Raw genomic sequence first — 16063 nt, 5'->3', positions numbered from 1 at the left:
TTTTGAATAAAGATTTTTATGAATTTTTTATAAAAACAAAGTGAATTACGATTGAGTAAATCTTTTCTCTAAATGGTAATGACGAATAGGTATAATTAATACTTTGGTAGGTACATATATCGCTACGATACATACCTATCAAGAATTACACTCACTCTTTCGATGGGTATTTGAAGTGTCAATAATAATGAAGACGAGAGGCAGAAGTGTTGAAAAGAGAAGAAAATTTGAAATGGTGTGTATTACTCGTAGATAGATATGTATACGCTGCTCTACAGAATTATGCACCAGTAGTTTTCATTTTGTACGATTGCAGGCGTTCTCGAATCCGAAGATACAGAAGTAGGTACTCGTGTTAGTTGAGCATTAAATCAATAAATAATGAAATTACGATAACGTTGGTAAAATGGTTTCGATAGATAAATGAAATATCAAAAGTACCTACGTCTCGTGTAAAATGTTGAAAAAAAATTTTCTTAAGCCACCATTACATTTTTCAGGTGAAACGCGCTTTGTTAGTGGCAAGTCGAATGTAATTTATAATTTATTTATCGCCACAAGAGCCACAGCCTTTCTAAATATCTAACCGATAACTTTTACATAATGTTATTATTCTATTCAGAACATGTTACAATATCATAACTTTGGCTATAAAAGTTGAAAAGTAAGTGGGCAAAGTACACGATAAAGTTATAACTCGAGTAGGTTCCTTGGTACATACCGTTTCTTATATGGGTCTGATAGGACGCGGCAGATTGCAGATAAGGTGTTGCAGACCATTATAAATAATTATTATCCGTCAACGTGTCTACTTTTATAGCTCTTTGAGCCAAAAAATATTTTCGGACGGTTTTCACCTCTTCCAGCAGAATACGGTGTGAAATTCAAGATTTACTCCTAAACGTATCTCTTATAGTAGGTATGATGGTGTGTCGATATAGGTACTCGCCGTTATACTCGTACGTAAGTATTCCTTCCAAATCTTCGTATAAGCAGTTATTGAGTTAGGTAAGTACAATATATTATACATGTTTCTTCATTCCGTTGTATTTTTACGTGGCAATAAAATTCAACTAATAGGTATATAAGTACCTATACTTTATTTACTGCTTACTACCTAACTTTATCAACTTTATCATCGAGTAGAATAATTATCTAGAATGGACAAAAGACCGATGGTGAATTGAAAATTATATCCTGAAAATTTACATTATAATCACTCCAACAGCTGATAATTTCTGGAAATAAACTTTCTTTCTTGTTTAAAAATTGCTATTCTTCTCTGCTGAAGTCTGATTACAGATCATTTGGTTTCGAAATAAAAAAAATATATCATTTCGACAAGAAATTGACGCATTGAAAATTTTACAAAATTGTCGATATTAATCAGTTGTTTAAGTCCCCCCTCCCTCATTAAGAACCTCGTAATATTTGAAACTGAAACAAAAAACGATGTTCAACCACAAATAACGTTTACTGTACCCAAATCTGCATACTTATAGTTAGTATTGCAAAAGTAAGTATGCGAACGAGTTCATCTAGCTCTATTTGGCTATATAGTGTAATTGAAACACAAAACTGATAGGCGAGTAATAATATGATATGGAGACTGTCGTGTTGTTGGTGTTACATAATTTGCCTAATTGATTCGCCGTTAATTTCATCCAATTATGTGGCAAATTTGCCTAACTAAATTCTCCTCCATTACAAGCGTTTATTCATTGTGTTAACACGACACCCGAAATATCACTCTTGTTATCCTCAGTTTCGACGATAAAAATGCGAAGTGGGATAAAACACAAGAACAAATTTAAAAAGTGTACAATAATAGTAACAGGAATGTGGTGCACAAAAGGCGACTATTCTACATAGCACGTGTGGTGTGGTGTGTGAGCTGAAATATCTGAACATGGTGCGGCGCAAATTACCACTTTATCGCATCATCTTGCACACACATAAGAAGCACCTATGTACGTAGGTATATAGTACCTACCAAACCAACATAGGCAGGCTTACCATTGAAATTTCGTATTTATTTGCATTTAAAAGTGCTGCAGAACGATAACGTCTTTTACCATGTGTGTGCGAGAGGTAATTTTTAAAAAACCTCCTGTAAGCCCAAACTTACATTATACAAAGTTTATGGTTGGTATATTCTCTATTACATGCGAAAAATAAATAATAAATGAAAGTTTAACAGTGTTAGGTATCGTTTTCTATTCACATCGAGCCTTCGAGGTAAAATTAGCTAGACTACGTTATTTCCTTTCTTTTTTTTCAAAATTATAATTTTATGCATTACGAAAAGTACATGGTGTTTCAAGGTGAAGGTAAACTTTTTTAAATAGAAGTTAAGCAACGCATGCCAAGTCCATGTAAAAAGTCTGTTTGCCCAAACTGCGCACCAAAGGAGCAGCCATATTAGGATTTTCTGAATTTTTTCAAAATTTATTTTGTCGGGCTATTCATCATCATGCATGAAGAGGGAACCACAAGGTTGATGAAATGATGAGATAAGTCTCAGATTTTGGTCATTTTTTTTCATCTAATCAAAAATGTACTCTCATTACATACTTATGTAGGTATCTATTTCTACGACTATCATTCAAATCAGAAGCTCATCAACTTTGAGCGTTTCAAAACAACACGAAAAATTAATCAGTAGGTATTTTTTTATTGTTACTTAATTCAAGATCCCTTTTTTGAATAGTTCGATGATAGATAGGTACATACTTAGATATTTGATGGGTAAATGGTCTTGATATTAGAGGGAAAACTTTAAAAAAAGCAAGGTTGCCGCATTTAGAATCTAGCTTCATAAATACTTACGTACATTGCTAATCATTCTCAATGGCAACACAAACATACAGTCAAATAGGGATTTCACCTGGAACATATTAGGGGACATTTTTTTTTGCGCCAAAATGCTCAGGATGGTGTCCTAAATGACATACTAAAACCCACCCTAAATCCGCCAGGAGCTTCTCCCCCCAGACCCACATTTGTGCCCCCTAGCACAGTTTTTCGCCATTTTCTCCCCCGCATTGCATCTTAGCGAAAAATATGTGGTTAGATAAATGAATCTACGTCAAATTTCCGATCCAATGATGTATCAACTTTCCTTGTATGTTCAAGGGGGGTGGAATTACAACCATTCAAAAAAGGGGGGTTTCCTGAAAAATACATAAAGGATATAGGCGCCTAAGGGGGGTGAAATGGTCCCCGAAAGCGTTCGAGTTGATATCAGCATGGAGGGTGGGTACGATGGAGAAACTAGCGCGTGAAAAATTTCAGATCCACACCCCCTCCTCTTTTTGGGGACCCCCCTTTTTCTGAAATTTCAATAACGCTTTTCTCAGCCCCATGTTGATTGATTTTGAAAACTTTTCGGGAAGTTATGTATACCCTTAGTAGGTACGTATCCCCACAAACATTTTCAACCCCCTCCCCTCATATTTACTCCTCAAAATGGTGTAAAAATGTGTCATAGGGAGGGTTGGGGTAAAATGGGAATTTTGGGGAAAATAAGCAAGTACATATTAACGAGTAGGGTGTCCTTTTCTTATGATTTGATGATTTGATACCACTGAGCACGAATATGACGTCAGATTTTTTGCTAACCTCATCTAGCTCTCTCCAGAGCACTTAGTCCCTTCAATTTTCACTATAGTTAAAAAGCATGAAAAAATGAAAAAACGCTATTTTGAGGGGTAAATATCAGGGGAGGGGGTTGAAAATTTTTGTGGGGATACGTACTAAGGATATACATAATTTCCAGAAAAATTTTCAAAATTAATCAACATGGGGCTGAGAAAAGCGGTATTGAAATTTCAGAAAAGGGGGGGGTCCCCAAAAAGGGGAGGGGGTGTGGATCTGGTTCAACATTGAATGCTTACAAATTAGATATTGCAACTGGTAAAGACATTTTTGATCCGAACAAAGCTAAATCGAAAGAGCATGCAAAAATGTATCGTCAGTCAAAATTCGATTTTTGATGAATTCTCAAAAATCAAAATCAGGATTTGGGTCGAAAATACAAAAAAGAAAATCAAAATTTCAAGGAAAAAATTGACCTAGAAAACTAAAATTTGGTATATACCCTATTTTTGACCCCCTGAATCCATTGAAAACACTTTGAAACCATTTTAAGTAGTTCTGAAGTCACTGTAGCTTTTTGAAAGTGTTAATTTCCACAAAATGTTATCAATGCAATTGGAAAGTTAAAATTTACCTACTTTGTATCTAAATTTCAACATGCCAAGTCAACTGAAGATGATTTCAAGCCGTTAAAATGATGTGCCTGATTTCGGAAAATGTTTCAATGCAGAATGAAAAATTCTCTCGTTTCATTAAAATTATCACTCAAAATGGCCTTTTTAAAATAATTATTCAATTTTCTTATTTTCATGCGGTAAATTTCCTCTCCTTTTTGATAAGGAACATCAAAATTCTTCATTCTTGGACACCCGGTATAAGTATGCGTTGATGAAATTAATGTCATCATGCATCATGCGTTAAATTTTGAGAATTCTTGTTTTTGCACAAGACGATTTGTTATGTCGTGTATGCAAACCATTCATAAAATTTTATTTCTATTAAGTACCTACGCTTGATATGAGGTGTAAATTATTTTTTACTAGCATTTACATTATATGAACCAAGCATAGTTATAAATGAGTTCAAGTCCGCCTACAACAGCATTTATAACATCGATAAATATAGTGAAAAAAACACGAATTTTTCAACGTGTGATGATGGCATCTTTTTTTATTTTACTTTTAATGAGTTAAATTGGTCAGGGAGGTTAAATTTCGTTCGCAAGTAAAGAACCAACACGGACGGAAATATTTGAAACCGCAATACATTCTGTACCAAAGTTTCATACGAGAAGTTTGTAACTTTTCTAGTTATACTTATTTACTTAGTTAGTATGCTTCGAGCGTTTTCACACTTTTAACTTCTCTATTTGAAGTTCGAAATCCTTGTCACACCCGCTACGTCTACTTCGCCTTTTCATTCTATTCCGGTATTTAGATTTACTACTGTAATTTCATTGATTTTTCCGGTTCCTTACACCCTCATGTGGGAACGTTAGCACGTTGAAAACATTCGACAAGTTTTTACCGTCATGTGGTTTCATTTTCATCGTTATTACTTTTAAATAGTTTTTGATGTTTGACTAAAATTTTCCGAGTCAATTTAAGCGCATTAAAGTTTGTCTCACGGTTGTATTTTTATGTTATTTCTCGCGTTCGTGCCTGTATCATACGTCTGAAAACATATGTCTAGATATGTTGTTTAATTTATGTGAAAAATGCTAATAATGCTGGCTCGATGTGTGGCCTATGTATGTAGTCAAACGAATTGCTTAATTCGTATTTAATTATAACGGATATTGGAACTTGGAACGCGATACGTCAACTCGATATCAATAAGTTTCATCTTCAGCGGCATATAACTAGGTAGGTACCTACCTATCTACTTGTACAGATGCGGTACATAATTTGGAATTTTCAACTTTCTATATGATACTTTTACATTAAGTAGATGCCTGTTTCACCGCAACGTAATTTCTCTGCTAAAAGGCGCATACAGAATGGCGATCAGAACTGTCTTCTTAGAAATGAAATATTATTCTAAGCCGCCTTTAAGAATAAATATATTTTCTCGTTTGCCGAAAACGAACAACGAATACATATAATAAATCAAACTAGGCGCAGAGCATCAATATTGCTTGTCAATTTTTTTTAGTGTTGTTTTTTATTTGCTTTCTTGTTTGACGTGTTTCCCCCTCTTTTTCCTCATCCATGTTTCATATTATATTCAAGTACTTACCTACCTCACGTTATTATTTGTACATTCAGACATAGATGTAGTCGAGGGATCTCGGGGTCTGGTCCCCTTCTTTCGAAATAAATTCACGTGTGAATAGGTAGGTAGCTAAAATATAGATACTTACATACCTATTTTCACCCCCCCCCCAAATTTTCGTATTCCAATGTTCAGATTTTTTCTTAGAACCGTCTCGTTTTGTTGGCTTAAAAACTATGCCCAAGAGATACACAATATGAAGAACTTCATTTTGTGAATAGGTAGGTACCTACCTAGTTTATTACAAAATTAAGTAGGGTCAATACACCAATTCACACGGATACAATTGAGGTTACTGCATTGCCAGGTAAATCATTCGAAACAATTTGCGGAACACCCGGTAGATATCTTAAAAGGAATGAAGGTATACCTACCTATTCGGTTCATTCCAAAGGAATACTGCAGTAGACGTTTTGTTGAAAATGCTTAAGAAAAAATTCAAGCTGACGCTAAATCTTTATTCACATGCTTATTATATGTGATTTGTGAAATGTTGCAGAAATTATTCTTTAGAACCTCCTTTATTTCCGCCTACTTTTGATTTCAAACTACAACGAGAAAAGCGATGAAGACAGTTAGCAGGTTAATTGTAAGATTCGTCTTTATAATTTCCCAGGAGGTTTTTAGGCGGGATTTGGAGCGGTTCACTGTGTTTAAATGAAACTTAAAGCAAGCCATTTAAGAAACAAGGATGCCTATACAGTAATACTGACCTAACAAAATTGCTTGTCGTTTTTTATTACATTTCCTTGAGACGTTTTAGTTGGTAAAAGTTTTTTTTTATGAGGGTGAGAAGGGATTTTGTTACACAATAGAACCTGCTGTCATTTATACTATTAATTGGCACCGTTTAGTGTTTAAGCCTCGTAGTTATATTTTTTTCTAAATAAAAGTTATTTTGGCCTTCTTCATAATCTTTTTTTTCCTCTCACAAAAAGTAGATAGGTAACATGATTTAAACAAGATGTTAAGTTGGTTTGAATAATTTGCTAGTTCCAGTTACAAAATAAATGTTTCTAGACTTAGGAATAAATCATTCTTATAATACATAGAAATAATAATAATAATAATAGGTAATGTTGATAAAGTTCTCATGCAACGTCAACATGAAATACCGATATACGTGTGCTGCAATTGAATGCAAAGCAGCTTTTGTATACTCATAGGTAAGTGTAATTGGAATTTTGAAATATACTGTTTAGGTGTAGTTGAGCTAAGCTCATGACAGGCTGTCGTACTTATACGCATAAATCTTCACACTACGACGTTTAATATAAGAAAATTTTCAAAAATTTACTAAATTTTGAAATACCTATTTTATATGAGCACGTTTTGCTTCAGGAAAAAATATTAAATGTAATGCAAAAGGTATTGTACCCATTCCAAAGTGTATATGTATTTGATCATACTGTAGTTTACCTTTAGTGGGTATATGTAGGTAGGTACATTTTGAAAAAGTAAGTTCAATTTGCTAGGGTCAAACAGTTTTACATATCTACTTTAAACGATTATAAATTACTGTATTAATATTTCAAATTGCCCTAATTATACAAAATTAATTTATTTACGATTACGTAGTATAAGGCATAATGATTCGGTGAAACGGTTGAATGATTTTTTGGTCCATTAATCTAGCAAAATAGCAATTATTGCAAGTTGTCGATTGATTAATGAATAGCGAGCGGTTTATAGTATGTTGTATGTATATTTAATGATTTGAGTAGAATTTCGATACCGGCATTTTTTATCCAAGCATAGACCTTACGTATTTTGTGAAAGTACGCAAATTGTTGAAATTGTTTCATGAAATATTTATAGGTATCGGAAATCATCGTTTTAAATAAATGAATTACTTACCTAATTATGCAACAACCCACGTTCGTATTGCTTTTGCATAGGTACCTACCTATTTAGTTAGTTGCTCGTGAAAGCATAAGGCAATTCTTAAGTAGACCTATCTTACTAATTCCCGATCTGAAAATAAATTGTTTTGAAACCGTTTCCTTTTAGGATGTATTTTATGGGGAAAATTCTATCAAAAATTGATTTCAAGTTTCAGCTGTTATGAAATGGTCTTAAGATGATTTTAAAACGTAATATTGTAACCAAAAATTTGAAACACTTTCGTGTTCAAATCTTTGTTGACATCTTCAAAATTAAATACAGTTTCAAAAGAAACCATTTCTGTTCAAATCGTTTCAAAATATGGGTTCAACATTGTTTCAAAACTGCGGATTTTTTCCTGCTGGAAACGATTTCTTTGTAGTCTCTCTTTGAAGATCGAGTTCATCAATTCTGATAGGTGTTTATTGCGCCGGTATTTAAACCATGCCAGTGAGATCCTGATTTCTCCTGCACAATTTTTAAAAATTCATAGCTACCGTAAACTGGGGTAACATTGAAGGGTGCGGTTTTTCATCACGTTATGCTCCATGGCGGTGGAACTATGAAGAATGGAGCAATTCTGACACCGGGAATGGATAGAGTACACTTTGGCAGTTATTTTTCCTATTTTATCATTTTCAACTAGTGGTTCCAACACCAATAAAAAAGCAAGTAAAAAAAATGGTGTTTTAATTGATTTTAATTAATGCGGAAAGCTTGGTGTCTGGAATTTAGAATTTTCAAATAATGAGTCAAGTGATATTATAGATGTGTTGGTACACCTCCTGACTACAAATTAGTGCATTGTTCATGTGCCAAAATTCTTCCCTGAGGAGTAAAAAAATAATGTTCAAACTGGGGTAAATTTGAAAGCTATAAAAAAATCATGAAATTTCAGTAAAATTAGCCAAAAATGCATGAAAATGCTTGAAAACTTGTTAAAAATTATGTGAAAACTTGAAAAACAGCTCTAAAATCATTGAAAAATTATGAAATTCAGTCAAATTGGCCAAAATCCATGAAAAACGCCTGAAAACTAGAAAAATTTCAAATTATAATTTTGGAGAACTCTTTCATAAATTTAATTGTGAATATTGATCATTTTGTAGGTGTCTGACCACATCTCTCAAGGTCTTGGCATGATCAGAAAGAAACACATTTTGCAAATATTTTATGAACCAAACATATGTATCATTGGCGGTGATTTTTGACTTCAATTTTTCCTTTTGGTGAGGGGGGCAGGGTATGAAAAATACATCTTTATTTATTGCACAAAAAGGATTTAGAAGCCTCGAACTATCAAAAGATGAGGTCATTGTTTCTATAGAAATGTAAGAAAGATTACAGCGAGTTATGCTTAAATAAGAGTGTATATGAAAACGTAGCGACTTGATGCGTTTATGGACGAATAAAAAGGATCTCTATTCATGTAACTTTTTTTTTACATTGAACAAAAGGGGAAAGGATTCTACATATTTATATAGCTATGTTTGAAATAAGAATTATATTATGCCTACGCATATATATGCGGAAAGTATTGTTTTGCGGTATAGAGGGAATTTGTCTTCAACTTGTAGCCCTAACGGTCGCGTGTGCCTATTTACAAAAAGAAATATTTGCTTCCTGTTTGTAATTTTTGGGGGTAGAAATGAATAATTTTATCTGTGAAATTCTTCCTTATTTTATACAAAAGTGCTTTACACTTATTTTTCCTCGCCGAAATGAATGAAATTTTTCTTCGCGCTTAATTGAACATTTCCCTTTTCGTTTTTCCCATTCAGAAAAAAATAAGCCAATATTTTTCTCATATTTCATTATTCACGATTCACTGCATTATTCAGTTCTTTTTTTCAAAGAAGAATTCTTCGTGTACATTACTTAATTTTAATGTATCAAAGTGATTCAATAATTACTCATCAATCAACTTATTTGCGTGTAAAGTATGTTCAAATTCGGCTAAAAGAGCATTGAGGAAGTATAAAGATTTGAAATATGTAGCACTGTACCTACGTATCAACCTACATTTGTAATATACTTATCTATTCTTTTATTATGATTTTATTGAAAAACTTCATCATGAACAGCTGAGTGTTTTGAAGCAAACAAAAGCTATGTAGATGAAAGTTGAAATTTTGAGCTTTTTGCTCCGCAATACGAAGGAAATGGGAAGTTTTTATAGGTACCTATAAACTATTCTACAAAACACCTTGAATTTTTGTTTAATGGATAGGTACCTACGTCAATGAAAATTTATTGGCTATTTAATTTTTTTACCTCTCCCTTCTCCCTTTTAAAAACCGGGCTCTTATTTTTTTATTAGCAATAAAACCAATTTCCTGCCTAATTTTCAAAGAAAATCAATTTTATTGGGTAATAATTATCAAGCATCCGAAAGCATTAACAGTAAATCTAATATGTACATCTTAAAAACCACAAAACCTTGCAAGTGAATTGCGATACCTAAAGTGACTTCTTGTAGTCATTTTTCAAAAATTTGAATAAATGTGCTGAGAAACATATTGTCAATTCGAATGGTAGAATCGAGGTGAAAACCCTATAGAAGGGTTTCAACGTAGAGTAAAATTAACTAAAGTCTGTAGAGAATTTCACCAACCAACGGTTTGTTGTATTTAGTCTAAAAATTACACCAAACCGTTCGTTTCTCTTTTCAACGCTTGTATGAAGCTTATTAGAAGTTGTCCTCTATAAAAATGATTTACTTTTTATATAATACGATACGTGAGAAACAAAATAAAAAGTTACTCCGCTTTGTAGCTGAACTAAAAAAATTTAAACTTTCATTAAAAGTATTGTTAAAGACTTGAGGAGCGAAAAAACGTTAGTATAGTTTATTAGATACGGGTTAAGAATCGTTAAGTACTTATGCGGTTTGCATATAAATTATACTCATACTCTGGTAACTTCTACAATTTCATAGGATTTAACCACTATTTTTGAATTTTTAAAATCTATTTCACGTCGCGATGAGCGATTGTTGATTTAATGGTGCGTACAAAAATCCATTCGGATATCGTGCAGGATATTGAAAGATGCAATTTTGTATTTTTTTTTGTCCTTGAAAAATCTGCAAGTAGTATTTTGATATTTTTTGACTTTTAGAGTTTATAACTACCTATTAATATTTTGACATTGAAATTCAATTCGTAGACTCAAATGTCCATTAATCCGTATGTTGATTTCAAATACAAACGTATAGGTAGTCGAAGGTTTGTATTTACGTAAATTAATATCAATTTAAGACGTCGACATCTCGGCGAATTTCTCAACAGACAGAACGCATGCCTATACTTAATTTGATCGGGTATAACTTGTCCTTTTAATGGTTTCACGCTGAAACTAAATCACATCTCGTTTATTAAGCAGATTTGCCAGTATTTTCTTAAACATCAAACAATAATAATTATGAGGAAAAAAAACGCCGACTATGGTCCTTCCGTATAGGCACGTACTTTGAATGAGTGCGCGTATTGTTTGAATCTGTGTTCGCATTTCTTCGTTATAAATTAACAACCCTTTGTAACCAAAATGAAATTGAATCCTTTCAAGAGAATGGTATGTATGAGCGCGCATGCTGACTATATACATAGAAAGAACGAGATGCAGAGAAAGAGAAAGGTGTAGAAAGAAGGAAGCGTTAAACTACCTTACCGCTTTTATTCTCCGTTGTATAATTCAAAGGTTTCGCACCGGGTATCTTCCCATCATACAAGAATTTTCTCGGAGTCCCGAACAAAGAAAACTTAATGGAGTAGAAAACGCGGCACATTGTAAGAAACGAATTTCTGATGTGAACAGGCCAAAGAACGTTTGCCAAATTTGGGAAATTTTAAAGGTGAAATGGTATCGAAGCGAATAAGTAATGCGCTTCAAAAACGACAAACAATGTACTGTAAGATGGTTCGCGAGCGACGCGAGCTTTATTTTTACCACCAGCGCCAACACCAACCAAATGAAATACTATTGAGGACGACTTACTCTTTGTTTCCTGCATTTTCACTATCGCCAAATATCTTCTGCTCGTTCGTATTCACCACATACATATCTATTATTTTTCTATGCTGTGCTTATATGAGAAATACACGTAGTTTTGAGATCATATCAACCAAATACCTTTTTGTTTAATCTACTTATGTTTGTCGATGGTACTTGCTGGTTATGGTTTGTTAAATTTTTTGCAGAACTTATACTAGTTGCAGATAGGTAAGTAGCAACGAAATGAAATCATCAAGAACAAGAAGGAATATCACAATCGACAACTCTTATTCCTTTAAGAAGAAGATGTATAAAATCAACTTCGAGGATTATAAAATAAATGAACTGATCTTTTGAAGAGAAATGGAAAGGATGCGAATCTTTGGTTTTGGATAGAAAAGTATCTAATCACGTCAAAATTTGTTCAATTTTCAAAATCTTTCTAACTCAATATCTATGATTTTTTTCTTCTTCTAGACTTCAATAATAATTATGTACGAGTTTCTTCCAATTTGATAGGTACCTAATACTAAACAAGAAAACCGCCATTCTGAGATGTTGACTTAATTCCAAACAAGGTATGTAGGTATCTTCTCAATCTTGGAGTAGGTACCTATTTGATTTTCATGGATTAAAAAGCAGATTTTTTCAATTTTACGTAGGTACTTGGAACAAAATGAACAAATTTAAAACATGAATTACCAAATTGAATTTTCATTGCAAGATCGGTAACAAAAAATTAAGTACTATAAGTATCAATCAATTCATCACATCAAAAAAGTTGCTATAAAATAATTGGCATCTGCTGTAATTTCCTTTGACGAGGAAGGCATCTCAATCTGAATCATCTGAAAAATTTTCAACCAAGTAGACAAACCTATTGATTAAAAAACATGCAAAATTATTCTATCAGTCCAAATATCAGGTGCCAAAGTTCTTATTTTTTTATAGCTCCTCGTTGGATTTTTGGCAATCAAAGGTTTAGAAGGAGAAGAAAAATATCAAAAATTTCTCAACTGAGTTCAAGCTAGATAGTTGATAGTTTGTTGTGTACCTACTTTTTTACAAACTCTAGAATCAATTTAAAATGGATTTGAATTGTTTTGAGCAGTTCTGAAGGTTCCAGCAGGTTTTTAAAACGGAAAATTTTCACAAAAGTTCACCCAATCAAGTTGGAAAATTGATATTCAATTTATAGGTAGGTACCTAGGCAGTTCATTTTTGAACTGCGCTGAGTTGACTGAAGGGTGTTTACAGCCGTTCTGAAGCCTCTGGTGACACTCTGGAAATTCCAGTTATTCACAAAAACGGCATAAAATTTGTCCTATGGGTAATTCTCAAAAAAAAGTCAATTTTGATGTGCATAACTTTGAAAAACAAAAATCATTTTTTTGGAAAATTTCAAGTGGGAATCATTCGTATAGGTGTCTCAGATCCCTTTTCTAGTGTTGGCCTCAATTCAATCCCCCCGTGGGCCCTGACGCCCCTCCTAAAACAGCGATAATTAGGATTCGACCCTCATAGATGTGTAATATGTCGATTGATGTGTTTTCGAGGTCATAGAATTCGAATCTGGACTTATTTTTCATGTAGAGGTAGAGGGTGGGGCGTGGGGAGGGGGAAAATGTCAAATTTTGCTCATATTATTATCGTGTAATATGTCGATTTATGTTTTTCAGGCCGCAGAGTTCGAATCTGGACTTATTTTTTGGTAGGGGTAGAGGTGAGGCGTGGGAAAGAAGAAAATGTCAAATTTTGCTTGTATTATCGTGTAATATGTCGACTAGCGCGATAAAAGTTCAGCTATCTGAAATTTGGCCAAGTCGAAGGACAAATGAGCGCTGGACAAGCCGAAGGACAATCTCAAGGTTTTTTCGTTTCTAGCCTTACCTACTGGACATTATTCGATTTTTAACACGTAATAAATGTGTACTTATCACGTAGAATAACTTCCCTTTTTCAATTATCGTTTTTGACGGGTTCATCGGTGTAAATAAAAAGGCAAGCTGAAGGACACCGATTTTTCGAAATATCACATTTTCAGAGATAAGTACGATCAGAACGAGCCATTGCGTAGGTTTTGAAAATAACATTGCGGGGCATCGACCTTTTATTCCCTATCTGGACAGCGATTCCAATCGGAATTCAAGCAAATCTCTGATGCAAACCTCCCAAATTGAGTTTGTCTTTGCCTCTGCGCATTGCGCGAACTCGTCTCTTACCTTACCCCACTTACCAAGCGTACGATCATAATCGCGTGTGGAAGGAGATAACCACCTTCCACACGCGATTATGATCGTACGCTTGGTAAGTGGGGTAAGGTAAGAGACGAGTTCGCGCAATGCGCAGAGGCATTCTTTACAAACTCAATTTGGGAGGTTTGCATCAAAATGAACCCTTGGAATCGCGGTCCAGATGAGGAGAATAAAAGGTCGATGTTGCGGGGTAGCATTTCTATGAGAACAGTGAAACAGTGCAGCCACTCACCAGAAAAAAATGTTGGATTGGGAAGCTACCAAAAATAATTGAAAATTGCTCTAAAATTTTCGCAAAAAGTGTGTGACAGTTTTCAAATGTGAAATGTGAGCTTCCTATGGACTTATTGCAATTGAAATTTGCACAATGATGGACTTTCGCGTTCTATGATAATGAGAATGTGTCAATTTCTCCCCCCCCCCAAAATGGAGTTCATGACACTTTATAACATTCGTTTTCAAAAACATGGCATGTGACAGCCAAGTCGAAGGACATTTGGGGTATAAAGTCGAATGTACACAAATGAAAGGAAGAGCTAAAAATCACAATACCATATGTGAAATGTGTGGGGAATGATCCTTGAATGGACTTTTAAAAAAAAATATTCCTGTTAAAACCTTTGAGAAATTTGCCATGTACACGATTCTTACCTTTTTTTGAGAATTACCCCTATGCATCTATCAACGCTGTGTTCAGCAGTTGAATAATATTTTGGAAACTTCTGCTACATTTACGGAAAGTCAGGGAAAAACGCAACCGATGCATTTTTTAATTGAAGTGCAAATAGCCATTTGCGCGATGTGGTGTGATAACATGTAATTTACAATTAAATTGGTGTGTTAAATACCTACCAATCTGAATTTGTATTCAGAAATCAAAAACTGTACTTAGATGGGTACTATTTTTCTAGAACCAAAAATAAGTAGGTGTCTTGACAATTGTTCCAATCCCAAGCCAGGTATTGTTTGTAGTGAGAAGAAAATAAGTAGATACTCGCGATTCTAAAATAATCTCAAAATAAGTGAAAAAGTACATCATTGCAAAATAAAAAGATAGGTATTTTCTTCCTTTGAAGATTACATACTTATACCAATCCACGATAAGAAAAAAAAATGTCAACACAACTCAGCTGAACAAAGAGAAAAGGGATTAGTTTATCACCTAACAAGAGAAGTGAGGATCGACCTCTTACTTAAGGAGAAAATCAAAGTCTTGAGTTGAATGTGAAACCGATCGTACTTCATCTGGAGACGTTGAATATGAAGAGAAAATATGAGAAATGAAAAATGTAAATTAAAAAATTTATCAGTCAACAGCAATGATTTTCCATACCTACCTATTTTTTAAAGCAGAAATTCAATCTCGATTCTTTATATCTCGCCAACATTTTCATAGCTGTTTCGAATGTTTCATTTGCAGAAACAAAGATATTAACAATAGAAATACGCGTTAATTCAATGCTTGTTCGCCGTGTTTGATTACATTTTTGAGGTTTACCTTTTCATTGCTTTGTATTTGTGTTTTACGAGACGAGAGAAAGAGAGAGAGAGAGAGAGAAAAAAATGAAAACCCCAAGTCGGAATAAATCAGTAAAACAGCGCGTACTACCTACAAATGTTACCTACCCATGTATAAAAAAGTGAGGAAAAAGTTGGAATTCGGATTACTATAAATTATCACGAATGCATTTTCAATACTTATTATTTCTAATCGTTAAGAATGTATTTTATATTAAACTTGACGCGCGAATAAGTCTATTGTTTAATGGTGATTTCAATCATTAAGAACTATAACGCTGAAAAAGTTGAAAATAATTTTTTTTTCAATTCGAATGGGTATGTTCACCGAGAGACACGAATATTGATTCTTTTTTTTCTCGATAATACTACGTAGAACTGACTTTGAGTAAATGTAGGTGCTTATCTTATGCCTATATAGTACATTGCACATACACACTTAAGTACTTGAGTAAATGAAAATGGAAATTATCAGCTTGTGCGATCCAATAATTACATTGAAATGACACTTACTCGTATATCATACAATTAATTTGACCCAA

At 33.6% G+C, this 16063-nt stretch overlaps 1 protein-coding gene across 1 annotated transcript in view; it reads left to right on the top strand.

The window, feature by feature from the left end:
* Positions 1-15472: 15472 nt before the first annotated feature.
* Positions 15473-16063, top strand: part of Sys1 (Sys1 golgi trafficking protein) — a 203410-nt gene continuing 202819 nt past the window's right edge. Inside the window, exon 1 of the mRNA XM_065355836.1 lies at positions 15473-15484. The gene's annotated coding sequence lies outside the window, so the exon portion shown is untranslated. The remainder of the gene's footprint in view (positions 15485-16063) is intronic.

This window comes from Planococcus citri, chromosome 3 (assembly GCF_950023065.1).
Source record: "Planococcus citri chromosome 3, ihPlaCitr1.1, whole genome shotgun sequence".
Lineage (NCBI taxonomy): Eukaryota > Metazoa > Arthropoda > Insecta > Hemiptera > Pseudococcidae > Planococcus > Planococcus citri.
The sequence above is the reverse complement of the archived record's forward strand: the minus strand, read 5'-3'. Positions and strand labels throughout refer to the sequence as shown.